The 21,310-nt window shown below is 43.2% G+C and overlaps 50 non-coding genes across 50 annotated transcripts; all 50 read left to right on the forward strand.

Moving 5' to 3' along the window:
* Positions 1-145: 145 nt before the first annotated feature.
* trnaq-uug (transfer RNA glutamine (anticodon UUG)) lies at positions 146-217 on the forward strand. Its single transcript has one exon. It is a non-coding gene; the product is annotated as a tRNA-Gln (tRNA).
* Positions 218-411: 194 nt separating this feature from the next.
* Positions 412-483, forward strand: trnaq-uug (transfer RNA glutamine (anticodon UUG)). The gene has a single exon. It is a non-coding gene; the product is annotated as a tRNA-Gln (tRNA).
* A 194-nt stretch (positions 484-677) lies between these two features.
* Positions 678-749, forward strand: trnaq-uug (transfer RNA glutamine (anticodon UUG)). The gene has a single exon. It is a non-coding gene; the product is annotated as a tRNA-Gln (tRNA).
* A 701-nt stretch (positions 750-1,450) lies between these two features.
* trnaq-uug (transfer RNA glutamine (anticodon UUG)) lies at positions 1,451-1,522 on the forward strand. Its single transcript has one exon. It is a non-coding gene; the product is annotated as a tRNA-Gln (tRNA).
* A 200-nt stretch (positions 1,523-1,722) lies between these two features.
* On the forward strand, positions 1,723-1,794 carry trnaq-uug (transfer RNA glutamine (anticodon UUG)). The gene has a single exon. It is a non-coding gene; the product is annotated as a tRNA-Gln (tRNA).
* Positions 1,795-1,988: 194 nt separating this feature from the next.
* On the forward strand, positions 1,989-2,060 carry trnaq-uug (transfer RNA glutamine (anticodon UUG)). Its single transcript has one exon. It is a non-coding gene; the product is annotated as a tRNA-Gln (tRNA).
* Positions 2,061-2,254: 194 nt separating this feature from the next.
* Positions 2,255-2,326, forward strand: trnaq-uug (transfer RNA glutamine (anticodon UUG)). Its single transcript has one exon. It is a non-coding gene; the product is annotated as a tRNA-Gln (tRNA).
* A 700-nt stretch (positions 2,327-3,026) lies between these two features.
* On the forward strand, positions 3,027-3,098 carry trnaq-uug (transfer RNA glutamine (anticodon UUG)). Its single transcript has one exon. It is a non-coding gene; the product is annotated as a tRNA-Gln (tRNA).
* A 202-nt stretch (positions 3,099-3,300) lies between these two features.
* trnaq-uug (transfer RNA glutamine (anticodon UUG)) lies at positions 3,301-3,372 on the forward strand. Its single transcript has one exon. It is a non-coding gene; the product is annotated as a tRNA-Gln (tRNA).
* Positions 3,373-3,566: 194 nt separating this feature from the next.
* On the forward strand, positions 3,567-3,638 carry trnaq-uug (transfer RNA glutamine (anticodon UUG)). Its single transcript has one exon. It is a non-coding gene; the product is annotated as a tRNA-Gln (tRNA).
* Positions 3,639-3,832: 194 nt separating this feature from the next.
* On the forward strand, positions 3,833-3,904 carry trnaq-uug (transfer RNA glutamine (anticodon UUG)). The gene has a single exon. It is a non-coding gene; the product is annotated as a tRNA-Gln (tRNA).
* Positions 3,905-4,605: 701 nt separating this feature from the next.
* Positions 4,606-4,677, forward strand: trnaq-uug (transfer RNA glutamine (anticodon UUG)). The gene has a single exon. It is a non-coding gene; the product is annotated as a tRNA-Gln (tRNA).
* A 194-nt stretch (positions 4,678-4,871) lies between these two features.
* trnaq-uug (transfer RNA glutamine (anticodon UUG)) lies at positions 4,872-4,943 on the forward strand. Its single transcript has one exon. It is a non-coding gene; the product is annotated as a tRNA-Gln (tRNA).
* Positions 4,944-5,645: 702 nt separating this feature from the next.
* trnaq-uug (transfer RNA glutamine (anticodon UUG)) lies at positions 5,646-5,717 on the forward strand. The gene has a single exon. It is a non-coding gene; the product is annotated as a tRNA-Gln (tRNA).
* Positions 5,718-5,917: 200 nt separating this feature from the next.
* On the forward strand, positions 5,918-5,989 carry trnaq-uug (transfer RNA glutamine (anticodon UUG)). The gene has a single exon. It is a non-coding gene; the product is annotated as a tRNA-Gln (tRNA).
* Positions 5,990-6,189: 200 nt separating this feature from the next.
* On the forward strand, positions 6,190-6,261 carry trnaq-uug (transfer RNA glutamine (anticodon UUG)). Its single transcript has one exon. It is a non-coding gene; the product is annotated as a tRNA-Gln (tRNA).
* Positions 6,262-6,461: 200 nt separating this feature from the next.
* On the forward strand, positions 6,462-6,533 carry trnaq-uug (transfer RNA glutamine (anticodon UUG)). Its single transcript has one exon. It is a non-coding gene; the product is annotated as a tRNA-Gln (tRNA).
* A 194-nt stretch (positions 6,534-6,727) lies between these two features.
* Positions 6,728-6,799, forward strand: trnaq-uug (transfer RNA glutamine (anticodon UUG)). Its single transcript has one exon. It is a non-coding gene; the product is annotated as a tRNA-Gln (tRNA).
* A 194-nt stretch (positions 6,800-6,993) lies between these two features.
* Positions 6,994-7,065, forward strand: trnaq-uug (transfer RNA glutamine (anticodon UUG)). The gene has a single exon. It is a non-coding gene; the product is annotated as a tRNA-Gln (tRNA).
* A 702-nt stretch (positions 7,066-7,767) lies between these two features.
* Positions 7,768-7,839, forward strand: trnaq-uug (transfer RNA glutamine (anticodon UUG)). The gene has a single exon. It is a non-coding gene; the product is annotated as a tRNA-Gln (tRNA).
* A 460-nt stretch (positions 7,840-8,299) lies between these two features.
* trnaq-uug (transfer RNA glutamine (anticodon UUG)) lies at positions 8,300-8,371 on the forward strand. Its single transcript has one exon. It is a non-coding gene; the product is annotated as a tRNA-Gln (tRNA).
* Positions 8,372-8,565: 194 nt separating this feature from the next.
* Positions 8,566-8,637, forward strand: trnaq-uug (transfer RNA glutamine (anticodon UUG)). Its single transcript has one exon. It is a non-coding gene; the product is annotated as a tRNA-Gln (tRNA).
* Positions 8,638-9,336: 699 nt separating this feature from the next.
* trnaq-uug (transfer RNA glutamine (anticodon UUG)) lies at positions 9,337-9,408 on the forward strand. The gene has a single exon. It is a non-coding gene; the product is annotated as a tRNA-Gln (tRNA).
* Positions 9,409-9,602: 194 nt separating this feature from the next.
* On the forward strand, positions 9,603-9,674 carry trnaq-uug (transfer RNA glutamine (anticodon UUG)). The gene has a single exon. It is a non-coding gene; the product is annotated as a tRNA-Gln (tRNA).
* Positions 9,675-10,375: 701 nt separating this feature from the next.
* trnaq-uug (transfer RNA glutamine (anticodon UUG)) lies at positions 10,376-10,447 on the forward strand. The gene has a single exon. It is a non-coding gene; the product is annotated as a tRNA-Gln (tRNA).
* Positions 10,448-10,647: 200 nt separating this feature from the next.
* trnaq-uug (transfer RNA glutamine (anticodon UUG)) lies at positions 10,648-10,719 on the forward strand. Its single transcript has one exon. It is a non-coding gene; the product is annotated as a tRNA-Gln (tRNA).
* A 194-nt stretch (positions 10,720-10,913) lies between these two features.
* Positions 10,914-10,985, forward strand: trnaq-uug (transfer RNA glutamine (anticodon UUG)). Its single transcript has one exon. It is a non-coding gene; the product is annotated as a tRNA-Gln (tRNA).
* Positions 10,986-11,179: 194 nt separating this feature from the next.
* On the forward strand, positions 11,180-11,251 carry trnaq-uug (transfer RNA glutamine (anticodon UUG)). The gene has a single exon. It is a non-coding gene; the product is annotated as a tRNA-Gln (tRNA).
* A 698-nt stretch (positions 11,252-11,949) lies between these two features.
* On the forward strand, positions 11,950-12,021 carry trnaq-uug (transfer RNA glutamine (anticodon UUG)). Its single transcript has one exon. It is a non-coding gene; the product is annotated as a tRNA-Gln (tRNA).
* A 200-nt stretch (positions 12,022-12,221) lies between these two features.
* On the forward strand, positions 12,222-12,293 carry trnaq-uug (transfer RNA glutamine (anticodon UUG)). The gene has a single exon. It is a non-coding gene; the product is annotated as a tRNA-Gln (tRNA).
* Positions 12,294-12,493: 200 nt separating this feature from the next.
* On the forward strand, positions 12,494-12,565 carry trnaq-uug (transfer RNA glutamine (anticodon UUG)). The gene has a single exon. It is a non-coding gene; the product is annotated as a tRNA-Gln (tRNA).
* A 194-nt stretch (positions 12,566-12,759) lies between these two features.
* On the forward strand, positions 12,760-12,831 carry trnaq-uug (transfer RNA glutamine (anticodon UUG)). Its single transcript has one exon. It is a non-coding gene; the product is annotated as a tRNA-Gln (tRNA).
* A 194-nt stretch (positions 12,832-13,025) lies between these two features.
* trnaq-uug (transfer RNA glutamine (anticodon UUG)) lies at positions 13,026-13,097 on the forward strand. The gene has a single exon. It is a non-coding gene; the product is annotated as a tRNA-Gln (tRNA).
* A 702-nt stretch (positions 13,098-13,799) lies between these two features.
* On the forward strand, positions 13,800-13,871 carry trnaq-uug (transfer RNA glutamine (anticodon UUG)). The gene has a single exon. It is a non-coding gene; the product is annotated as a tRNA-Gln (tRNA).
* A 460-nt stretch (positions 13,872-14,331) lies between these two features.
* Positions 14,332-14,403, forward strand: trnaq-uug (transfer RNA glutamine (anticodon UUG)). The gene has a single exon. It is a non-coding gene; the product is annotated as a tRNA-Gln (tRNA).
* Positions 14,404-15,107: 704 nt separating this feature from the next.
* Positions 15,108-15,179, forward strand: trnaq-uug (transfer RNA glutamine (anticodon UUG)). The gene has a single exon. It is a non-coding gene; the product is annotated as a tRNA-Gln (tRNA).
* A 200-nt stretch (positions 15,180-15,379) lies between these two features.
* Positions 15,380-15,451, forward strand: trnaq-uug (transfer RNA glutamine (anticodon UUG)). Its single transcript has one exon. It is a non-coding gene; the product is annotated as a tRNA-Gln (tRNA).
* Positions 15,452-15,645: 194 nt separating this feature from the next.
* On the forward strand, positions 15,646-15,717 carry trnaq-uug (transfer RNA glutamine (anticodon UUG)). Its single transcript has one exon. It is a non-coding gene; the product is annotated as a tRNA-Gln (tRNA).
* A 194-nt stretch (positions 15,718-15,911) lies between these two features.
* trnaq-uug (transfer RNA glutamine (anticodon UUG)) lies at positions 15,912-15,983 on the forward strand. Its single transcript has one exon. It is a non-coding gene; the product is annotated as a tRNA-Gln (tRNA).
* A 699-nt stretch (positions 15,984-16,682) lies between these two features.
* Positions 16,683-16,754, forward strand: trnaq-uug (transfer RNA glutamine (anticodon UUG)). The gene has a single exon. It is a non-coding gene; the product is annotated as a tRNA-Gln (tRNA).
* Positions 16,755-16,948: 194 nt separating this feature from the next.
* On the forward strand, positions 16,949-17,020 carry trnaq-uug (transfer RNA glutamine (anticodon UUG)). Its single transcript has one exon. It is a non-coding gene; the product is annotated as a tRNA-Gln (tRNA).
* Positions 17,021-17,721: 701 nt separating this feature from the next.
* On the forward strand, positions 17,722-17,793 carry trnaq-uug (transfer RNA glutamine (anticodon UUG)). Its single transcript has one exon. It is a non-coding gene; the product is annotated as a tRNA-Gln (tRNA).
* Positions 17,794-17,993: 200 nt separating this feature from the next.
* Positions 17,994-18,065, forward strand: trnaq-uug (transfer RNA glutamine (anticodon UUG)). Its single transcript has one exon. It is a non-coding gene; the product is annotated as a tRNA-Gln (tRNA).
* Positions 18,066-18,259: 194 nt separating this feature from the next.
* trnaq-uug (transfer RNA glutamine (anticodon UUG)) lies at positions 18,260-18,331 on the forward strand. Its single transcript has one exon. It is a non-coding gene; the product is annotated as a tRNA-Gln (tRNA).
* Positions 18,332-18,525: 194 nt separating this feature from the next.
* trnaq-uug (transfer RNA glutamine (anticodon UUG)) lies at positions 18,526-18,597 on the forward strand. Its single transcript has one exon. It is a non-coding gene; the product is annotated as a tRNA-Gln (tRNA).
* A 699-nt stretch (positions 18,598-19,296) lies between these two features.
* trnaq-uug (transfer RNA glutamine (anticodon UUG)) lies at positions 19,297-19,368 on the forward strand. The gene has a single exon. It is a non-coding gene; the product is annotated as a tRNA-Gln (tRNA).
* A 194-nt stretch (positions 19,369-19,562) lies between these two features.
* trnaq-uug (transfer RNA glutamine (anticodon UUG)) lies at positions 19,563-19,634 on the forward strand. The gene has a single exon. It is a non-coding gene; the product is annotated as a tRNA-Gln (tRNA).
* Positions 19,635-20,337: 703 nt separating this feature from the next.
* trnaq-uug (transfer RNA glutamine (anticodon UUG)) lies at positions 20,338-20,409 on the forward strand. Its single transcript has one exon. It is a non-coding gene; the product is annotated as a tRNA-Gln (tRNA).
* Positions 20,410-20,609: 200 nt separating this feature from the next.
* On the forward strand, positions 20,610-20,681 carry trnaq-uug (transfer RNA glutamine (anticodon UUG)). Its single transcript has one exon. It is a non-coding gene; the product is annotated as a tRNA-Gln (tRNA).
* A 194-nt stretch (positions 20,682-20,875) lies between these two features.
* On the forward strand, positions 20,876-20,947 carry trnaq-uug (transfer RNA glutamine (anticodon UUG)). The gene has a single exon. It is a non-coding gene; the product is annotated as a tRNA-Gln (tRNA).
* The last annotated feature ends 363 nt before the right edge of the window (positions 20,948-21,310 follow it).

A 21,310-nucleotide genomic window follows, 5' to 3' on the forward strand; every position in this document is an offset into this window, starting at 1 on the left:
CGTGGTTTTCACCCTTTTTTCCTTCAAGTTTTCTATCCCGGGACACAAATACTACGTAGGGTTTGCTGCGTCACCAATAAAACAATCTGATAGGTATAAAGTTGGAAATCTCAGCCCTCTAGTACCCCAAGCGAGTTATGCTGTGGGTTCCATGGTGTAATGGTCAGCACTCTGGACTTTGAATCCAGGAATCCAAGTTCGAGTCTCGGTGGAACCTTATACATTTGTGGTGGTCCTATGTTGAGTCCTTGGATGGACTTCTTCTCTGCAAGTCCAAATTGGTGCGTCCAAAGACTTGGCATGGAGGCAATTTAGAAAACCGAGAGTTCGAGTCTCGGTGGAACCTTATACAGTTAGTCATTTGTGGTGGTCATATGTTGAGTCCTTGGATAAACTGATAAGTATGCTGTGGGTTCCATGGTGTAATGGTCAGCACTCTGGACTTTGAATCCAGGAATCCGAGTTCGAGTCTCGGTGGAACCTTATACATTTGTGGTGGTCCTATGTTGAGTCCTTGGATAGACTTCTTGTCTGCAAGTCCAAATTGGTGCGTCCAAAGACCTGGCATGGAGGGAATTCAGAAAACCGAGAGTTCTAGTCTCGGTGGAACCTAATACAGTTAGTCATTTGTGGTGGTCATATGTTGAGTCCTTGGATAGACTGATGAGTATGCTGTGGGTTCCATGGTGTAATGGTCAGCACTCTGGACTTTGAATCCAGGAATCCGAGTTCGAGTCTCGGTGGAACCTTATACATTTGTGGTGGTCCTATGTTGAGTCCTTGGATAGACTTCTTGTCTGCAAGTCCAAATTGGTGCGTCCAAAGACTTGGCATGGAGGAAATTTAGAAAATCCTGTAACCCCCAAATGCTAAAGTGAGTGGAGAACACAGAATGTGTCCATTTCGCATTAAATACTACATTTATCCTTTTGGCCGGCCAATCATAGCTAAAAGGCCAATCCAAAACCATATGAATATTAAAAGTATTCACGGTACAAGAGAAATGGCCACAGAAATCAAACCATGCTGTCATAGATTGACACATGAAGACATTAAAGGTAGATATAATAGCTCCTGTAAAACCACTAGGTGGGTTAAATTGTCAAGTTAGAGGAGCGGGGTGTGGAATTCTTCCAAAATTGATTTGACTTATCTGTCTAAAAACCTTAATACTCCATGTTGCTAGTAGTTTTTGGTAAAAAAACAAACCTAGCTCGTACATTAGCATACGTAGAAAGAGCTTTAGTCTTCGTTGGCGCAGTGCGTCAGTCTTATAACCTGAAGGGTTCGACTCTCACCTAATGTCGTGGTTTTCACCCTTTTTCCCTTCAAGTTTTCTATCCCGGGACACAAATACTACGTAGGGTTTGCTGCGTCACCAATAAAACAATCTGATAGGTATAAAGTTGGAAATCCCAGCCCTCTAGTACCCCAAGCAAGTTATGCTGTGGGTTTCATGGTGTAATGGTCAGCACTCTGGACTTTGAATCCAGGAATCCGAGTTCGAGTCTCGGTGGAACCTTATACATTTGTGGTGGTCCTATGTAGAGTGCTTGGATAGACTTCATGCCTGCAAGTCCAAATTGGTGCATGAAAAGCCAAAGACTTAGCATGGAGGGAATTCAGAAAACCGAGAGTTCGAGTCTCGGTGGAACCTTATACAGTTAGTCATTTGTGGTGGTCATATGTTGAGTCCTTGGATAGACTGATGAGTATGCTGTGGGTTCCATGGTGTAATGGTCAGCACTCTGGACTTTGAATCCAGGAATCCGAGTTCGAGTCTCGGTGGAACCTTATACATTTGTGGTGGTCCTATGTTGAGTCCTTGGATAGACTTCTTGTCTGCAAGTCCAAATTGGTGCGTCCAAAGACCTGGCATGGAGGGAATTCAGAAAACCGAGAGTTCTAGTCTCGGTGGAACCTAATACAGTTAGTCATTTGTGGTGGTCATATGTTGAGTCCTTGGATAGACTGATGAGTATGCTGTGGGTTCCATGGTGTAATGGTCAGCACTCTGGACTTTGAATCCAGGAATCCGAGTTCGAGTCTCGGTGGAACCTTATACATTTGTGGTGGTCCTATGTTGAGTCCTTGGATAGACTTCTTGTCTGCAAGTCCAAATTGGTGCGTCCAAAGACTTGGCATGGAGGGAATTCAGCAAACCGAGAGTTCTAGTCTCGGTGGAACCTTATACAGTTAGTCATTTGTGGTGGTCATATGTTGAGTCCTTGGATAGACTGATGAGTATGCTGTGGGTTCCATGGTGTAATGGTCAGCACTCTGGACTTTGAATCCAGGTATCCGAGTTCGAGTCTCGGTGGAACCTTATACATTTGTGGTGGTCCTATGTTGAGTCCTTGGATAGACTTCTTGTCTGCAAGTCCAAATTGGTGCGTCCAAAGACTTGGCATGGAGGAAATTTAGAAAACCCTGTAACCCCCAAATGCTAAAGTGAGTGGAGAACACAGAATGTGTCCATTTCGCATTAAATACTACATTTATCATTTTTGCCGGCCAATCATAGCTAAAAGGCCAATACAAACCATATGAATATTAAAAGTATTCACGGTACAAGAGAAATGGCAACAGAAATCAAACCATGCTGTCATAGATTGACACATGAAGACATTAAAGGTAGATATAATAGCTCCTGTAAAACCACTAGGTGGGTTAAATTGTCAAGTTAGAGGAGCGGGGTGTGGAATTCTTCCAAAATTGATTTGAGTTATCCGTCTAAAAACCTTAATACTCCATGTTGCTAGTAGTTTTTGGTAAAAAAACAAACCTAGCTCGTACATTAGCATACGTAGAAAGAGCTTTAGTCTTCGTTGGCGCAGTGCGTCAGTCTTCTAACCTGAAGGGTTCGACTCTCACCTAATGTCGTGGTTTTCACCCTTTTTCCCTTCAAGTTTTCTATCCCGGTACACAAATACTACGTAGGGTTTGCTGCGTCACCAATAAAACAATCTGATAGGTATAAAGTTGGAAATCTCAGCCCTCTAGTACCCCAAGCGAGTTATGCTGTGGGTTCCATGGTGTAATGGTCAGCACTCTGGACTTTGAATCCAGGAATCCGAGTTTGAGTCTCGGTGGAACCTTATACAGTTAGTCATTTTTGGTGGTCCTATGTTGAGTCCTTGGATAGACCTCTTGTCTGCAAGTCCAAATTGGTGCGTCCAAAGACTTGGCATGGAGGGAATTCAGCAAACCGAGAGTTCTAGTCTCGGTTGAACCTTATACAGTTAGTCATTTGTGGTGGTCATATGTTGAGTCCTTGGATAGACTGATGAGTATCCTGTGGGTTCCATGGTGTAATGGTCAGCACTCTGGACTTTGAATCCAGGAATCCGAGTTCGAGTCTCGGTGGAACCTTAAGCATTTGTGGTGGTCCTATGTTGAGTCCTTGGATAGACTTCTTGTCTGCAAGTCCAAATTGGTGCGTCCAAAGACTTGGCATGGAGGGAATTCAGCAAACCGAGAGTTCTAGTCTCGGTGGAACCTTATACAGTTAGTCATTTGTGCTGGTCATATGTTGAGTCCTTGGATAGACTGATGAGTATGCTGTGGGTTCCATGGTGTAATGGTCAGCACTCTGGACTTTGAATCCAGGAATCCGAGTTCGAGTCTCGGTGGAACCTTATACATTTGTGGTGGTCCTATGTTGAGTCCTTGGATGGACTTCTTCTCTGCAAGTCCAAATTGGTGCGTCCAAAGACTTGGCATGGAGGCAATTTAGAAAACCGAGAGTTCGAGTCTCGGTGGAACCTTATACAGTTAGTCATTTGTGGTGGTCATATGTTGAGTCCTTGGATAGACTGATAAGTATGCTGTGGGTTCCATGGTGTAATGGTCAGCACTCTGGACTTTGAATCCAGGAATCCGAGTTCGAGTCTCGGTGGAACCTTATACATTTGTGGTGGTCCTATGTTGAGTCCTTTGATAGACTTCTTGTCTGCAAGTCCAAATTGGTGCGTCCAAAGACTTGGCATGGAGGAAATTTAGAAAACCCTGTAACCCCCAAATGCTAAAGTGAGTGGAGAACACAGAATGTGTCCATTTCGCATTAAATACTACATTTATCATTTTGGCCGGCCAATCATAGCTAAAAGGCCAATCCAAAACCATATGAATATTAAAAGTATTCACGGTACAAGAGAAATGGCAACAGAAATCAAACCATGCTGTCATAGATTGACACATGAAGACATTAAAGGTAGATATAATAGCTCCTGTAAAACCACTAGGTGGGTTAAATTGTCAAGTTAGAGGAGCGGGTTGTGGAATTCTTCCAAAATTGATTTGAGTTATCCGTCTAAAAACCTTAATACTCCATGTTGCTAGTAGTTTTTGGTAGAAAAAAAACCTAGCTCGTACATTAGCATACGTCGAAAGAGCTTTAGTCTTCGTTTGGCGCAGTGCGTCAGTCTTATAACCTGAAGGGTTCGACTCTCACCTAATGTCGTGGTTTTCACCCTTTTTTCCTTCAAGTTTTCTATCCCGGGACACAAATACTACGTAGGGTTTGCTGCGTCACCAATAAAACAATCTGATAGGTATAAAGTTGGAAATCTCAGCCCTCTAGTACCCCAAGCGAGTTATGCTGTGGGTTCCATGGTGTAATGGTCAGCACTCTGGACTTTGAATCCAGGAATCCGAGTTCGAGTCTCGGTGGAACCTTATACATTTGTGGTGGTCCTATGTTGAGTCCTTGGATGGACTTCTTCTCTGCAAGTCCAAATTGGTGCGTCCAAAGACTTGGCATGGAGGCAATTTAGAAAACCGAGAGTTCGAGTCTAGGTGGAACCTTATACAGTTAGTCATTTGTGGTGGTCATATGTTGAGTCCTTGGATAGACTGATAAGTATGCTGTGGGTTCCATGGTGTAATGGTCAGCACTCTGGACTTTGAATCCAGGAATCCGAGTTCGAGTCTCGGTGGAACCTTATGAATTTGTAGTGGTCCTATGTTGAGTCCTTGGATAGACTTCTTGTCTGCAAGTCCAAATTGGTGCGTCCAAAGACTTGGCATGGAGGGAATTTAGAAAATCCTGTAACCCCCAAATGTTAAAGTGAGTGGAGAACACAGAATGTGTCCATTTTGCATTAAATACTACATTTATCATTTTGGCCGGCCAATCATAGCTAAAAGGCCAATCCAAAACCATATGAATATTAAAAGTATTCACGGTACAAGAGAAATGGCCACAGAAATCAAACCATGCTGTCATAGATTGACACATGAAGACATTAAAGGTAGATATAATAGCTCCTGTAAAACCACTAGGTGGGTTAAATTGTCAAGTTAGAGGAGCGGGGTGTGGAATTCTTCCAAAATTGATTTGACTTATCCGTCTAAAAACCTTAATACTCCATGTTGCTAGTAGTTTTTGGTAAAAAAAACAAACCTAGCTCGTACATTAGCATACGTAGAAAGAGCTTTAGTCTTCGTTGGCGCAGTGCGTCAGTCTTATAACCTGAAGGGTTCGACTCTCACCTAATGTCGTGGTTTTCACCCTTTTTCCCTTCAAGTTTTCTATCCCGGGACACAAATACTACGTAGGGTTTGCTGCGTCACCAATGAAACAATCTGATAGGTATAAAGTTGGAAATCTCAGCCCTCTAGTACCCCAAGCAAGTTATGCTGTGGGTTCCATGGTGTAATGGTCAGCACTCTGGACTTTGAATCCAGGAATCCGAGTTCGAGTCTCGGTGGAACCTTATACATTTGTGGTGGTCCTATGTAGAGTGCTTGGATAGACTTCATGCCTGCAAGTCCAAATTGGTGCATGAAAAGCCAAAGACCTAGCATGGAGGGAATTCAGAAAACCGAGAGTTCGAGTCTCGGTGGAACCTTATACAGTTAGTCATTTGTGGTGGTCATATGTTGAGTCCTTGGATAAACTGATAAGTATGCTGTGGGTTCCATGGTGTAATGGTCAGCACTCTGGACTTTGAATCCAGGAATCCGAGTTCGAGTCTCGGTGGAACCTTATACATTTGTGGTGGTCCTATGTAGAGTGCTTGGATAGACTTCATGCCTGCAAGTCCAAATTGGTGCATGAAAAGCCAAAGACCTAGCATGGAGGGAATTCAGAAAACCGAGAGTTCGAGTCTCGGTGGAACCTTATACAGTTAGTCATTTGTGGTGGTCATATGTTGAGTCCTTGGATAAACTGATAAGTATGCTGTGGGTTCCATGGTGTAATGGTCAGCACTCTGGACTTTGAATCCAGGAATCCGAGTTCGAGTCTCGGTGGAACCTTATACATTTGTGGTGGTCCTATGTAGAGTGCTTGGATAGACTTCATGCCTGCAAGTCCAAATTGGTGCATGAAAAGCCAAAGACTTAGCATGGAGGGAATTCAGAAAACCGAGAGTTCGAGTCTCGGTGGAACCTTATACAGTTAGTCATTTGTGGTGGTCATATGTTAAGTCCTTGGATAGACTGATAAGTATGCTGTGGGTTCCATGGTGTAATGGTCAGCACTCTGGACTTTGAATCCAGGAATCCGAGTTCGAGTCTCGGTGGAACCTTATACATTTGTGGTGGTCCTATGTTGAGTCCTTGGATAGACTTCTTGTCTGCAAGTCCAAATTGGTGCGTCCAAAGACCTGGCATGGAGGGAATTCAGAAAACCGAGAGTTCTAGTCTCGGTGGAACCTAATACAGTTAGTCATTTGTGGTGGTCATATGTTAAGTCCTTGGATAGACTGATAAGTATGCTGTGGGTTCCATGGTGTAATGGTCAGCACTCTGGACTTTGAATCCAGGAATCCGAGTTCGAGTCTCGGTGGAACCTTATACATTTGTGGTGGTCCTATGTTGAGTCCTTGGATAGACTTCTTGTCTGCAAGTCCAAATTGGTGCGTCCAAAGACCTGGCATGGAGGCAATTTAGAAAACCGAGAGTTCGAGTCTCGGTGGAACCTTATACAGTTAGTCATTTGTGGTGGTCATATGTTGAGTCCTTGGATAGACTGATAAGTATGCTGTGGGTTCCATGGTGTAATGGTCAGCACTCTGGACTTTGAATCCAGGAATCCGAGTTCGAGTCTCGGTGGAACCTTATGAATTTGTAGTGGTCCTATGTTGAGTCCTTGGATAGACTTCTTGTCTGCAAGTCCAAATTGGTGCGTCCAAAGACTTGGCATGGAGGGAATTTAGAAAATCCTGTAACCCCCAAATGTTAAAGTGAGTGGAGAACACAGAATGTGTCCATTTTGCATTAAATACTACATTTATCATTTTGGCCGGCCAATCATAGCTAAAAGGCCAATACAAAACCATATGAATATTAAAAGTATTCACGGTACAAGAGAAATGGCCACAGAAATCAAACCATGCTGTCATAGATTGACACATGAAGACATTAAAGGTAGATATAATAGCTCCTGTAAAACCACTAGGTGGGTTAAATTGTCAAGTTAGAGGAGCGGGGTGTGGAATTCTTCCAAAATTGATTTGACTTATCCGTCTAAAAACCTTAATACTCCATGTTGCTAGTAGTTTTTGGTAAAAAAAACAAACCTAGCTCGTACATTAGCATACGTAGAAAGAGCTTTAGTCTTCGTTGGCGCAGTGCGTCAGTCTTATAACCTGAAGGGTTCGACTCTCACCTAATGTCGTGGTTTTCACCCTTTTTCCCTTCAAGTTTTCTATCCCGGGACACAAATACTACGTAGGGTTTGCTGCGTCACCAATGAAACAATCTGATAGGTATAAAGTTGGAAATCTCAGCCCTCTAGTACCCCAAGCAAGTTATGCTGTGGGTTCCATGGTGTAATGGTCAGCACTCTGGACTTTGAATCCAGGAATCCGAGTTCGAGTCTCGGTGGAACCTTATACATTTGTGGTGGTCCTATGTAGAGTGCTTGGATAGACTTCATGCCTGCAAGTCCAAATTGGTGCATGAAAAGCCAAAGACTTAGCATGGAGGGAATTCAGAAAACCGAGAGTTCGAGTCTCGGTGGAACCTTATACAGTTAGTCATTTGTGGTGGTCATATGTTAAGTCCTTGGATAGACTGATAAGTATGCTGTGGGTTCCATGGTGTAATGGTCAGCACTCTGGACTTTGAATCCAGGAATTCGAGTCTCGGTGGAACCTTATACATTTGTGGTGGTCCTATGTTGAGTCCTTGGATAGACTTCTTGTCTGCAAGTCCAAATTGGTGCGTCCAAAGACCTGGCATGGAGGGAATTCAGAAAACCGAGAGTTCTAGTCTCGGTGGAACCTAATACAGTTAGTCATTTGTGGTGGTCATATGTTGAGTCCTTGGATAGACTGATGAGTATGCTGTGGGTTCCATGGTGTAATGGTCAGCACTCTGGACTTTGAATCCAGGAATCCGAGTTCGAGTCTCGGTGGAACCTTATACATTTGTGGTGGTCCTATGTTGAGTCCTCGGATAGACTTCTTGTCTGCAAGTCCAAATTGGTGCGTCCAAAGACCTGGCATGGAGGGAATTCAGAAAACTGAGAGTTCTAGTCTCGGTGGAACCTAATACAGTTAGTCATTTGTGGTGGTCATATGTTGAGTCCTTGGATAGACTGATGAGTATGCTGTGGGTTCCATGGTGTAATGGTCAGCACTCTGGACTTTGAATCCAGGAATCCGAGTTCGAGTCTCGGTGGAACCTTATACATTTGTGGTGGTCCTATGTTGAGTCCTTCGATAGACTTCTTGTCTGCAAGTCCAAATTGGTGCGTCCAAAGACTTGGCATGGAGGAAATTTAGAAAACCCTGTAACCCCCAAATGCTAAAGTGAGTGGAGAACACAGAATGTGTCCATTTCGCATTAAATACTACATTTATCATTTTGGCCGGCCAATCATAGCTAAAAGGCCAATACAAACCATATGAATATTAAAAGTATTCACGGTACAAGAGAAATGGCAACAGAAATCAAACCATGCTGTCATAGATTGACACATGAAGACATTAAAGGTAGATATAATAGCTCCTGTAAAACCACTAGGTGGGTTAAATTGTCAAGTTAGAGGAGCGGGGTGTGGAATTCTTCCAAAATTGAGTTGAGTTATCCGTCTAAAAACCTTAATACTCCATGTTGCTAGTAGTTTTTGGTAGAAAAAAAACCTAGCTCGTACATTAGCATACGTCGAAAGAGCTTTAGTCTTCGTTGGCGCAGTGCGTCAGTCTTATAACCTGAAGGGTTCGACTCTCACCTAATGTCGTGGTTTTCACCCTTTTTTCCTTCAAGTTTTCTATCCCGGGACACAAATACTACGTAGGGTTTGCTGCGTCACCAATAAAACAATCTGATAGGTATAAAGTTGGAAATCTCAGCCCTCTAGTACCCCAAGCGAGTTATGCTGTGGGTTCCATGGTGTAATGGTCAGCACTCTGGACTTTGAATCCAGGAATCCGAGTTCGAGTCTCGGTGGAACCTTATACATTTGTGGTGGTCCTATGTTGAGTCCTTGGATGGACTTCTTCTCTGCAAGTCCAAATTGGTGCGTCCAAAGACTTGGCATGGAGGCAATTTAGAAAACCGAGAGTTCGAGTCTCGGTGGAACCTTATACAGTTAGTCATTTGTGGTGGTCATATGTTGAGTCCTTGGATAGACTGATAAGTATGCTGTGGGTTCCATGGTGTAATGGTCAGCACTCTGGACTTTGAATCCAGGAATCCGAGTTCGAGTCTCGGTGGAACCTTATACATTTGTGGTGGTCCTATGTTGAGTCCTTGGATAGACTTCTTGTCTGCAAGTCCAAATTGGTGCGTCCAAAGACTTGGCATGGAGGAAATTTAGAAAATCCTGTAAACCCCAAATGCTAAAGTGAGTGGAGAACACAGAATGTGTCCATTTCGCATTAAATACTACATTTATCCTTTTGGCCGGCCAATCATAGCTAAAAGGCCAATCCAAAACCATATGAATATTAAAAGTATTCACGGTACAAGAGAAATGGCCACAGAAATCAAACCATGCTGTCATAGATTGACACATGAAGACATTAAAGGTAGATATAATAGCTCCTGTAAAACCACTAGGTGGGTTAAATTGTCAAGTTAGAGGAGCGGGGTGTGGAATTCTTCCAAAATTGATTTGACTTATCCGTCTAAAAACCTTAATACTCCATGTTGCTAGTAGTTTTTGGTAAAAAAACAAACCTAGCTCGTACATTAGCATACGTAGAAAGAGCTTTAGTCTTCGTTGGCGCAGTGCGTCAGTCTTATAACCTGAAGGGTTTGACTCTCACCTAATGTCGTGGTTTTCACCCTTTTTCCCTTCAAGTTTTCTATCCCGGGACACAAATACTACGTAGGGTTTGCTGCGTCACCAATAAAACAATCTGATAGGTATAAAGTTGGAAATCCCAGCCCTCTAGTACCCCAAGCAAGTTATGCTGTGGGTTTCATGGTGTAATGGTCAGCACTCTGGACTTTGAATCCAGGAATCCGAGTTCGAGTCTCGGTGGAACCTTATACATTTGTGGTGGTCCTATGTAGAGTGCTTGGATAGACTTCATGCCTGCAAGTCCAAATTGGTGCATGAAAAGCCAAAGACTTAGCATGGAGGGAATTCAGAAAACCGAGAGTTCGAGTCTCGGTGGAACCTTATACAGTTAGTCATTTGTGGTGGTCATATGTTGAGTCCTTGGATAGACTGATGAGTATGCTGTGGGTTCCATGGTGTAATGGTCAGCACTCTGGACTTTGAATCCAGGAATCCGAGTTCGAGTCTCGGTGGAACCTTATACATTTGTGGTGGTCCTATGTTGAGTCCTCGGATAGACTTCTTGTCTGCAAGTCCAAATTGGTGCGTCCAAAGACCTGGCATGGAGGGAATTCAGAAAACCGAGAGTTCTAGTCTCGGTGGAACCTAGTACAGTTAGTCATTTGTGGTGGTCATATGTTGAGTCCTTGGATAGACTGATGAGTATGCTGTGGGTTCCATGGTGTAATGGTCAGCACTCTGGACTTTGAATCCAGGAATCCGAGTTCGAGTCTCGGTGGAACCTTATATATTTGTGGTGGTCCTATGTTGAGTCCTTGGATAGACTTCTTGTCTGCAAGTCCAAATTGGTGCGTCCAAAGACTTGGCATGGAGGGATTTCAGCAAACCGAGAGTTCTAGTCTCGGTGGAACCTTATACAGTTAGTCATTTGTGGTGGTCATATGTTGAGTCCTTGGATAGACTGATGAGTATGCTGTGGGTTCCATGGTGTAATGGTCAGCACTCTGGACTTTGAATCCAGGAATCCGAGTTCGAGTCTCGGTGGAACCTTATACATTTGTGGTGGTCCTATGTTGAGTCCTTGGAAAGACTTCTTGTCTGCAAGTCCAAATTGGTGCGTCCAAAGACTTGGCATGGAGGAAATTTAGAAAACCCTGTAACCCCCAAATGCTAAAGTGAGTGGAGAACACAGAATGTGTCCATTTCGCATTAAATACTACATTTATCATTTTGGCCGGCCAATCATAGCTAAAAGGCCAATACAAACCATATGAATATTAAAAGTATTCACGGTACAAGAGAAATGGCAACAGAAATCAAACCATGCTGTCATAGATTGACACATGAAGACATTAAAGGTAGATATAATAGCTCCTGTAAAACCACTAGGTGGGTTAAATTGTCAAGTTAGAGGAGCGGGGTGTGGAATTCTTCCAAAATTGATTTGAGTTATCCGTCTAAAAACCTTAATACTCCATGTTGCTAGTAGTTTTGGTAGAAAAAAAACCTAGCTCGTACATTAGCATACGTCGAAAGAGCTTTAGTCTTCGTTGGCGCAGTGCGTCAGTCTTATAACCTGAAGGGTTCGACTCTCACCTAATGTCGTGGTTTTCACCCTTTTTTCCTTCAAGTTTTCTATCCCGGGACACAAATACTACGTAGGGTTTGCTGCGTCACCAATGAAACAATCTGATAGGTATAAAGTTGGAAATCTCAGCCCTCTAGTACCCCAAGCAAGTTATGCTGTGGGTTCCATGGTGTAATGGTCAGCACTCTGGACTTTGAATCCAGGAATCCGAGTTCGAGTCTCGGTGGAACCTTATACATTTGTGGTGGTCCTATGTAGAGTGCTTGGATAGACTTCATGCCTGCAAGTCCAAATTGGTGCATGAAAAGCCAAAGACCTAGCATGGAGGGAATTCAGAAAACCGAGAGTTCGAGTCTCGGTGGAACCTTATACAGTTAGTCATTTGTGGTGGTCATATGTTGAGTCCTTGGATAAACTGATAAGTATGCTGTGGGTTCCATGGTGTAATGGTCAGCACTCTGGACTTTGAATCCAGGAATCCGAGTTCGAGTCTCGGTGGAACCTTATACATTTGTGGTGGTCCTATGTAGAGTGCTTGGATAGACTTCATGCCTGCAAGTCCAAATTGGTGCATGAAAAGCCAAAGACTTAGCATGGAGGGAATTCAGAAAACCGAGAGTTCGAGTCTCAGTGGAACCTTATACAGTTAGTCATTTGTGGTGGTCATATGTTAAGTCCTTGGATAGACTGATAAGTATGCTGTGGGTTCCATGGTGTAATGGTCAGCACTCTGGACTTTGAATCCAGGAATCCGAGTTCGAGTCTCGGTGGAACCTTATGAATTTGTAGTGGTCCTATGTTGAGTCCTTGGATAGACTTCTTGTCTGCAAGTCCAAATTGGTGCGTCCAAAGACCTGGCATGGAGGGAATTCAGAAAACCGAGAGTTCTAGTCTCGGTGGAACCTAATACAGTTAGTCATTTGTGGTGGTCATATGTTGAGTCCTTGGATTGACTGATGAGTATGCTGTGGGTTCCATGGTGTAATGGTCAGCACTCTGGACTTTGAATCCAGGAATCCGAGTTCGAGTCTCGGTGGAACCTTATACATTTATGGTGGTCCTATGTTGAGTCCTTGGATGGACTTCTTCTCTGCAAGTCCAAATTGGTGCGTCCAAAGACTTGGCATGGAGGCAATTTAGAAAACCGAGAGTTCGAGTCTCGGTGGAACCTTATACAGTTAGTCATTTGTGGTGGTCATATGTTGAGTCCTTGGATAGACTGATAAGTATGCTGTGGGTTCCATGGTGTAATGGTCAGCACTCTGGACTTTGAATCCAGGAATCCGAGTTCGAGTCTCGGTGGAACCTTATGAATTTGTAGTGGTCCTATGTTGAGTCCTTGGATAGACTTCTTGTCTGCAAGTCCAAATTGGTGCGTCCAAAGACTTGGCATGGAGGGAATTTAGAAAATCCTGTAACCCCCAAATGTTAAAGTGAGTGGAGAACACAGAATGTGTCCATTTTGCATTAAATACTACATTTATCATTTTGGCCGGCCAATCATAGCTAAAAGGCCAATACAAAACCATATGAATATTAAAAGTATTCACGGTACAAGAGAAATGGCCACAGAAATCAAACCATGCTGTCATAGATTGACACATGAAGACATTAAAGGTAGATATAATAGCTCCTGTAAAACCACTAGGTGGGTTAAATTGTCAAGTTAGAGGAGCGGGGTGTGGAATTCTTCCAAAATTGATTTGACTTATCCGTCTAAAAACCTTAATACTCCATGTTGCTAGTAGTTTTTGGTAAAAAAAACAAACCTAGCTCGTACATTAGCATACGTAGAAAGAGCTTTAGTCTTCGTTGGCGCAGTGCGTCAGTCTTATAACCTGAAGGGTTCGACTCTCACCTAATGTCGTGGTTTTCACCCTTTTTCCCTTCAAGTTTTCTATCCCGGGACACAAATACTACGTAGGGTTTGCTGCGTCACCAATGAAACAATCTGATAGGTATAAAGTTGGAAATCTCAGCCCTCTAGTACCCCAAGCAAGTTATGCTGTGGGTTCCATGGTGTAATGGTCAGCACTCTGGACTTTGAATCCAGGAATCCGAGTTCGAGTCTCGGTGGAACCTTATACATTTGTGGTGGTCCTATGTAGAGTGCTTGGATAGACTTCATGCCTGCAAGTCCAAATTGGTGCATGAAAAGCCAAAGACTTAGCATGGAGGGAATTCAGAAAACCGAGAGTTCGAGTCTCGGTGGAACCTTATACAGTTAGTCATTTGTGGTGGTCATATGTTAAGTCCTTGGATAGACTGATAAGTATGCTGTGGGTTCCATGGTGTAATGGTCAGCACTCTGGACTTTGAATCCAGGAATTCGAGTCTCGGTGGAACCTTATACATTTGTGGTGGTCCTATGTTGAGTCCTTGGATAGACTTCTTGTCTGCAAGTCCAAATTGGTGCGTCCAAAGACCTGGCATGGAGGCAATTTAGAAAACCGAGAGTTCGAGTCTCGGTGGAACCTTATTTAGTTAGTCATTTGTGGTGGTCATATGTTGAGTCCTTGGATAGACTGATAAGTATGCTGTGGGTTCCATGGTGTAATGGTCAGCACTCTGGACTTTGAATCCAGGAATCCGAGTTCGAGTCTCGGTGGAACCTTATGAATTTGTAGTGGTCCTATGTTGAGTCCTTGGATAGACTTCTTGTCTGCAAGTCCAAATTGGTGCGTCCAAAGACTTGGCATGGAGGGAATTTAGAAAATCCTGTAACCCCCAAATGTTAAAGTGAGTGGAGAACACAGAATGTGTCCATTTTGCATTAAATACTACATTTATCATTTTGGCCGGCCAATCATAGCTAAAAGGCCAATCCAAAACCATATGAATATTAAAAGTATTCACGGTACAAGAGAAATGGCCACAGAAATCAAACCATGCTGTCATAGATTGACACATGAAGACATTAAAGGTAGATATAATAGCTCCTGTAAAACCACTAGGTGGGTTAAATTGTCAAGTTAGAGGAGCGGGGTGTGGAATTCTTCCAAAATTGATTTGACTTATCCGTCTAAAAACCTTAATACTCCATGTTGCTAGTAGTTTTTGGTAAAAAAAAAACAAACCTAGCTCGTACATTAGCATACGTAGAAAGAGCTTTAGTCTTCGTTGGCGCAGTGCGTCAGTCTTATAACCTGAAGGGTTCGACTCTCACCTAATGTCGTGGTTTTCACCCTTTTTCCCTTCAAGTTTTCTATCCCGGGACACAAATACTACGTAGGGTTTGCTGCGTCACCAATGAAACAATCTGATAGGTATAAAGTTGGAAATCTCAGCCCTCTAGTACCCCAAGCAAGTTATGCTGTGGGTTCCATGGTGTAATGGTCAGCACTCTGGACTTTGAATCCAGGAATCCGAGTTCGAGTCTCGGTGGAACCTTATACATTTGTGGTGGTCCTATGTAGAGTGCTTGGATAGACTTCATGCCTGCAAGTCCAAATTGGTGCATGAAAAGCCAAAGACTTAGCATGGAGGGAATTCAGAAAACCGAGAGTTCGAGTCTCGGTGGAACCTTATACAGTTAGTCATTTGTGGTGGTCATATGTTAAGTCCTTGGATAGACTGATAAGTATGCTGTGGGTTCCATGGTGTAATGGTCAGCACTCTGGACTTTGAATCCAGGAATCCGAGTTCGAGTCTCGGTGGAACCTTATACATTTGTGGTGGTCCTATGTTGAGTCCTTGGATAGACTTCTTGTCTGCAAGTCCAAATTGGTGCGTCCAAAGACCTGGCATGGAGGGAATTCAGAAAACCGAGAGTTCTAGTCTCGGTGGAACCTAATACAGTTAGTCATTTGTGGTGGTCATATGTTGAGTCCTTGGATAGACTGATGAGTATGCTGTGGGTTCCATGGTGTAATGGTCAGCACTCTGGACTTTGAATCCAGGAATCCGAGTTCGAGTCTCGGTGGAACCTTATACATTTGTGGTGGTCCTATGTTGAGTCCTCGGATAGACTTCTTGTCTGCAAGTCCAAATTGGTGCGTCCAAAGACCTGGCATGGAGGGAATTCAGAAAACTGAGAGTTCTAGTCTCGGTGGAACCTAATACAGTTAGTCATTTGTGGTGGTCATATGTTGAGTCCTTGGATAGACTGATGAGTATGCTGTGGGTTCCATGGTGTAATGGTCAGCACTCTGGACTTTGAATCCAGGAATCCGAGTTCGAGTCTCGGTGGAACCTTATACATTTGTGGTGGTCCTATGTTGAGTCCTTGGATAGACTTCTTGTCTGCAAGTCCAAATTGGTGCGTCCAAAGACTTGGCATGGAGGAAATTTAGAAAACCCTGTAACCCCCAAATGCTAAAGTGAGTGGAGAACACAGAATGTGTCCATTTCGCATTAAATACTACATTTATCATTTTGGCCGGCCAATCATAGCTAAAAGGCCAATACAAACCATATGAATATTAAAAGTATTCACGGTACAAGAGAAATGGCAACAGAAATCAAACCATGCTGTCATAGATTGACACATGAAGACATTAAAGGTAGATATAATAGCTCCTGTAAAACCACTAGGTGGGTTAAATTGTCAAGTTAGAGGAGCGGGGTGTGGAATTCTTCCAAAATTGAGTTGAGTTATCCGTCTAAAAACCTTAATACTCTATGTTGCTAGTAGTTTTTGGTAGAAAAAAAACCTAGCTCGTACATTAGCATACGTCGAAAGAGCTTTAGTCTTCGTTGGCGCAGTGCGTCAGTCTTATAACCTGAAGGGTTCGACTCTCACCTAATGTCGTGGTTTTCACCCTTTTTTCCTTCAAGTTTTCTATCCCGGGACACAAATACTACGTAGGGTTTGCTGCGTCACCAATAAAACAATCTGATAGGTATAAAGTTGGAAATCTCAGCCCTCTAGTACCCCAAGCGAGTTATGCTGTGGGTTCCATGGTGTAATGGTCAGCACTCTGGACTTTGAATCCAGGAATCCGAGTTCGAGTCTCGGTGGAACCTTATACATTTGTGGTGGTCCTATGTTGAGTCCTTGGATGGACTTCTTCTCTGCAAGTCCAAATTGGTGCGTCCAAAGACTTGGCATGGAGGCAATTTAGAAAACCGAGAGTTCGAGTCTCGGTGGAACCTTATACAGTTAGTCATTTGTGGTGGTCATATGTTGAGTCCTTGGATAGACTGATAAGTATGCTGTGGGTTCCATGGTGTAATGGTCAGCACTCTGGACTTTGAATCCAGGAATCCGAGTTCGAGTCTCGGTGGAACCTTATACATTTGTGGTGGTCCTATGTTGAGTCCTTGGATAGACTTCTTGTCTGCAAGTCCAAATTGGTGCGTCCAAAGACTTGGCATGGAGGAAATTTAGAAAATCCTGTAAACCCCAAATGCTAAAGTGAGTGGAGAACACAGAATGTGTCCATTTCGCATTAAATACTACATTTATCCTTTTGGCCGGCCAATCATAGCTAAAAGGCCAATCCAAAACCATATGAATATTAAAAGTATTCACGGTACAAGAGAAATGGCCACAGAAATCAAACCATGCTGTCATAGATTGACACATGAAGACATTAAAGGTAGATATAATAGCTCCTGTAAAACCACTAGGTGGGTTAAATTGTCAAGTTAGAGGAGCGGGGTGTGGAATTCTTCCAAAATTGATTTGACTTATCCGTCTAAAAACCTTAATACTCCATGTTGCTAGTAGTTTTTGGTAAAAAAACAAACCTAGCTCGTACATTAGCATACGTAGAAAGAGCTTTAGTCTTCGTTGGCGCAGTGCGTCAGTCTTATAACCTGAAGGGTTTGACTCTCACCTAATGTCGTGGTTTTCACCCTTTTTCCCTTCAAGTTTTCTATCCCGGGACACAAATACTACGTAGGGTTTGCTGCGTCACCAATAAAACAATCTGATAGGTATAAAGTTGGAAATCCCAGCCCTCTAGTACCCCAAGCAAGTTATGCTGTGGGTTTCATGGTGTAATGGTCAGCACTCTGGACTTTGAATCCAGGAATCCGAGTTCGAGTCTCGGTGGAACCTTATACATTTGTGGTGGTCCTATGTAGAGTGCTTGGATAGACTTCATGCCTGCAAGTCCAAATTGGTGCATGAAAAGCCAAAGACTTAGCATGGAGGGAATTCAGAAAACCGAGAGTTCGAGTCTCGGTGGAACCTTATACAGTTAGTCATTTGTGGTGGTCATATGTTGAGTCCTTGGATAGACTGATGAGTATGCTGTGGGTTCCATGGTGTAATGGTCAGCACTCTGGACTTTGAATCCAGGAATCCGAGTTCGAGTCTCGGTGGAACCTTATACATTTGTGGTGGTCCTATGTTGAGTCCTCGGATAGACTTCTTGTCTGCAAGTCCAAATTGGTGCGTCCAAAGACCTGGCATGGAGGGAATTCAGAAAACCGAGAGTTCTAGTCTCGGTGGAACCTAGTACAGTTAGTCATTTGTGGTGGTCATATGTTGAGTCCTTGGATAGACTGATGAGTATGCTGTGGGTTCCATGGTGTAATGGTCAGCACTCTGGACTTTGAATCCAGGAATCCGAGTTCGAGTCTCGGTGGAACCTTATATATTTGTGGTGGTCCTATGTTGAGTCCTTGGATAGACTTCTTGTCTGCAAGTCCAAATTGGTGCGTCCAAAGACTTGGCATGGAGGGATTTCAGCAAACCGAGAGTTCTAGTCTCGGTGGAACCTTATACAGTTAGTCATTTGTGGTGGTCATATGTTGAGTCCTTGGATAGACTGATGAGTATGCTGTGGGTTCCATGGTGTAATGGTCAGCACTCTGGACTTTGAATCCAGGAATCCGAGTTCGAGTCTCGGTGGAACCTTATACATTTGTGGTGGTCCTATGTTGAGTCCTTGGAAAGACTTCTTGTCTGCAAGTCCAAATTGGTGCGTCCAAAGACTTGGCATGGAGGAAATTTAGAAAACCCTGTAACCCCCAAATGCTAAAGTGAGTGGAGAACACAGAATGTGTCCATTTCGCATTAAATACTACATTTATCATTTTGGCCGGCCAATCATAGCTAAAAGGCCAATACAAACCATATGAATATTAAAAGTATTCACGGTACAAGAGAAATGGCAACAGAAATCAAACCATGCTGTCATAGATTGACACATGAAAACATTAAAGGTAGATATAATAGCTCCTGTAAAACCACTAGGTGGGTTAAATTGTCAAGTTAGAGGAGCGGGGTGTGGAATTCTTCCAAAATTGATTTGAGTTATCCGTCTAAAAACCTTAATACTCCATGTTGCTAGTAGTTTTTGGTAGAAAAAAAACCTAGCTCGTACATTAGCATACGTCGAAAGAGCTTTAGTCTTCGTTGGCGCAGTGCGTCAGTCTTATAACCTGAAGGGTTCGACTCTCACCTAATGTCGTGGTTTTCACCCTTTTTTCCTTCAAGTTTTCTATCCCGGGACACAAATACTACGTAGGGTTTGCTGCGTCACCAATAAAACAATCTGATAGGTATAAAGTTGGAAATCTCAGCCCTCTAGTACCCCAAGCGAGTTATGCTGTGGGTTCCATGGTGTAATGGTCAGCACTCTGGACTTTGAATCCAGGAATCCGAGTTCGAGTCTCGGTGGAACCTTATACATTTGTGGTGGTCCTATGTTGAGTCCTTGGATGGACTTCTTCTCTGCAAGTCCAAATTGGTGCGTCCAAAGACTTGGCATGGAGGCAATTTAGAAAACCGAGAGTTCGAGTCTCGGTGGAACCTTATACAGTTAGTCATTTGTGGTGGTCATATGTTGAGTCCTTGGATAGACTGATAAGTATGCTGTGGGTTCCATGGTGTAATGGTCAGCACTCTGGACTTTGAATCCAGGAATCCGAGTTCGAGTCTCGGTGGAACCTTATGAATTTGTAGTGGTCCTATGTTGAGTCCTTGGATAGACTTCTTGTCTGCAAGTCCAAATTGGTGCGTCCAAAGACTTGGCATGGAGGGAATTTAGAAAATCCTGTAACCCCCAAATGTTAAAGTGAGTGGAGAACACAGAATGTGTCCATTTTGCATTAAATACTACATTTATCATTTTGGCCGGCCAATCATAGCTAAAAGGCCAATCCAAAACCATATGAATATTAAAAGTATTCACGGTACAAGAGAAATGGCCACAGAAATCAAACCATGCTGTCATAGATTGACACATGAAGACATTAAAGGTAGATATAATAGCTCCTGTAAAACCACTAGGTGGGTTAAATTGTCAAGTTAGAGGAGCGGGGTGTGGAATTCTTCCAAAATTGATTTGACTTATCCGTCTAAAAACCTTAATACTCCATGTTGCTAGTAGTTTTTGGTAAAAAAAAAAAAACCTAGCTCGTACATTAGCATACGTAGAAAGAGCTTTAGTCTTCGTTGGCGCAGTGCGTCAGTCTTATAACCTGAAGGGTTCGACTCTCACCTAATGTCGTGGTTTTCACCCTTTTTCCCTTCAAGTTTTCTATCCCGGGACACAAATACTACGTAGGGTTTGCTGCGTCACCAATGAAACAATCTGATAGGTAAAAAGTTGGAAATCTCAGCCCTCTAGTACCCCAAGCAAGTTATGCTGTGGGTTCCATGGTGTAATGGTCAGCACTCTGGACTTTGAATCCAGGAATCCGAGTTCGAGTCTCGGTGGAACCTTATACATTTGTGGTGGTCCTATGTAGAGTGCTTGGATAGACTTCATGCCTGCAAGTCCAAATTGGTGCATGAAAAGCCAAAGACTTAGCATGGAGGGAATTCAGAAAACCGAGAGTTCGAGTCTCGGTGGAACCTTATACAGTTAGTCATTTGTGGTGGTCATATGTTAAGTCCTTGGATAGACTGATAAGTATGCTGTGGGTTCCATGGTGTAATGGTCAACACTCTGGACTTTGAATCCAGGAATCCGAGTTCGAGTCTCGGTGGAACCTTATACATTTGTGGTGGTCCTATGTTGAGTCCTTGGATAGACTTCTTGTCTGCAAGTCCAAATTGGTGCGTCCAAAGACCTGGCATGGAGGGAATTCAGAAAACCGAGAGTTCTAGTCTCGGTGGAACCTAATACAGTTAGTCATTTGTGGTGGTCATATGTTGAGTCCTTGGATAGACTGATGAGTATGCTGTGGGTTCCATGGTGTAATGGTCAGCACTCTGGACTTTGAATCCAGGAATCCGAGTTCGAGTCTCGGTGGAACCTTATACATTTGTGGTGGTCCTATGTTGAGTCCTTGGATAGACTTCTTGTCTGCAAGTCCAAATTGGTGCGTCCAAAGACTTGGCATGGAGGAAATTTAGAAAACCCTGTAACCCCCAAATGCTAAAGTGAGTGGAGAACACAGAATGTGTCCATTTCGCATTAAATACTACATTTATCATTTTGGCCGGCCAATCATAGCTAAAAGGCCAATACAAACCATATGAATATTAAAAGTATTCACGGTACAAGAGAAATGGCAACAGAAATCAAACCATGCTGTCATAGATTGACACATGAAGACATTAAAGGTAGATATAATAGCTCCTGTAAAACCACTAGGTGGGTTAAATTGTCAAGTTAGAG

Source organism: Pungitius pungitius, chromosome 6, assembly GCF_949316345.1.
Source record: "Pungitius pungitius chromosome 6, fPunPun2.1, whole genome shotgun sequence".
Taxonomy (NCBI): domain Eukaryota; kingdom Metazoa; phylum Chordata; class Actinopteri; order Perciformes; family Gasterosteidae; genus Pungitius; species Pungitius pungitius.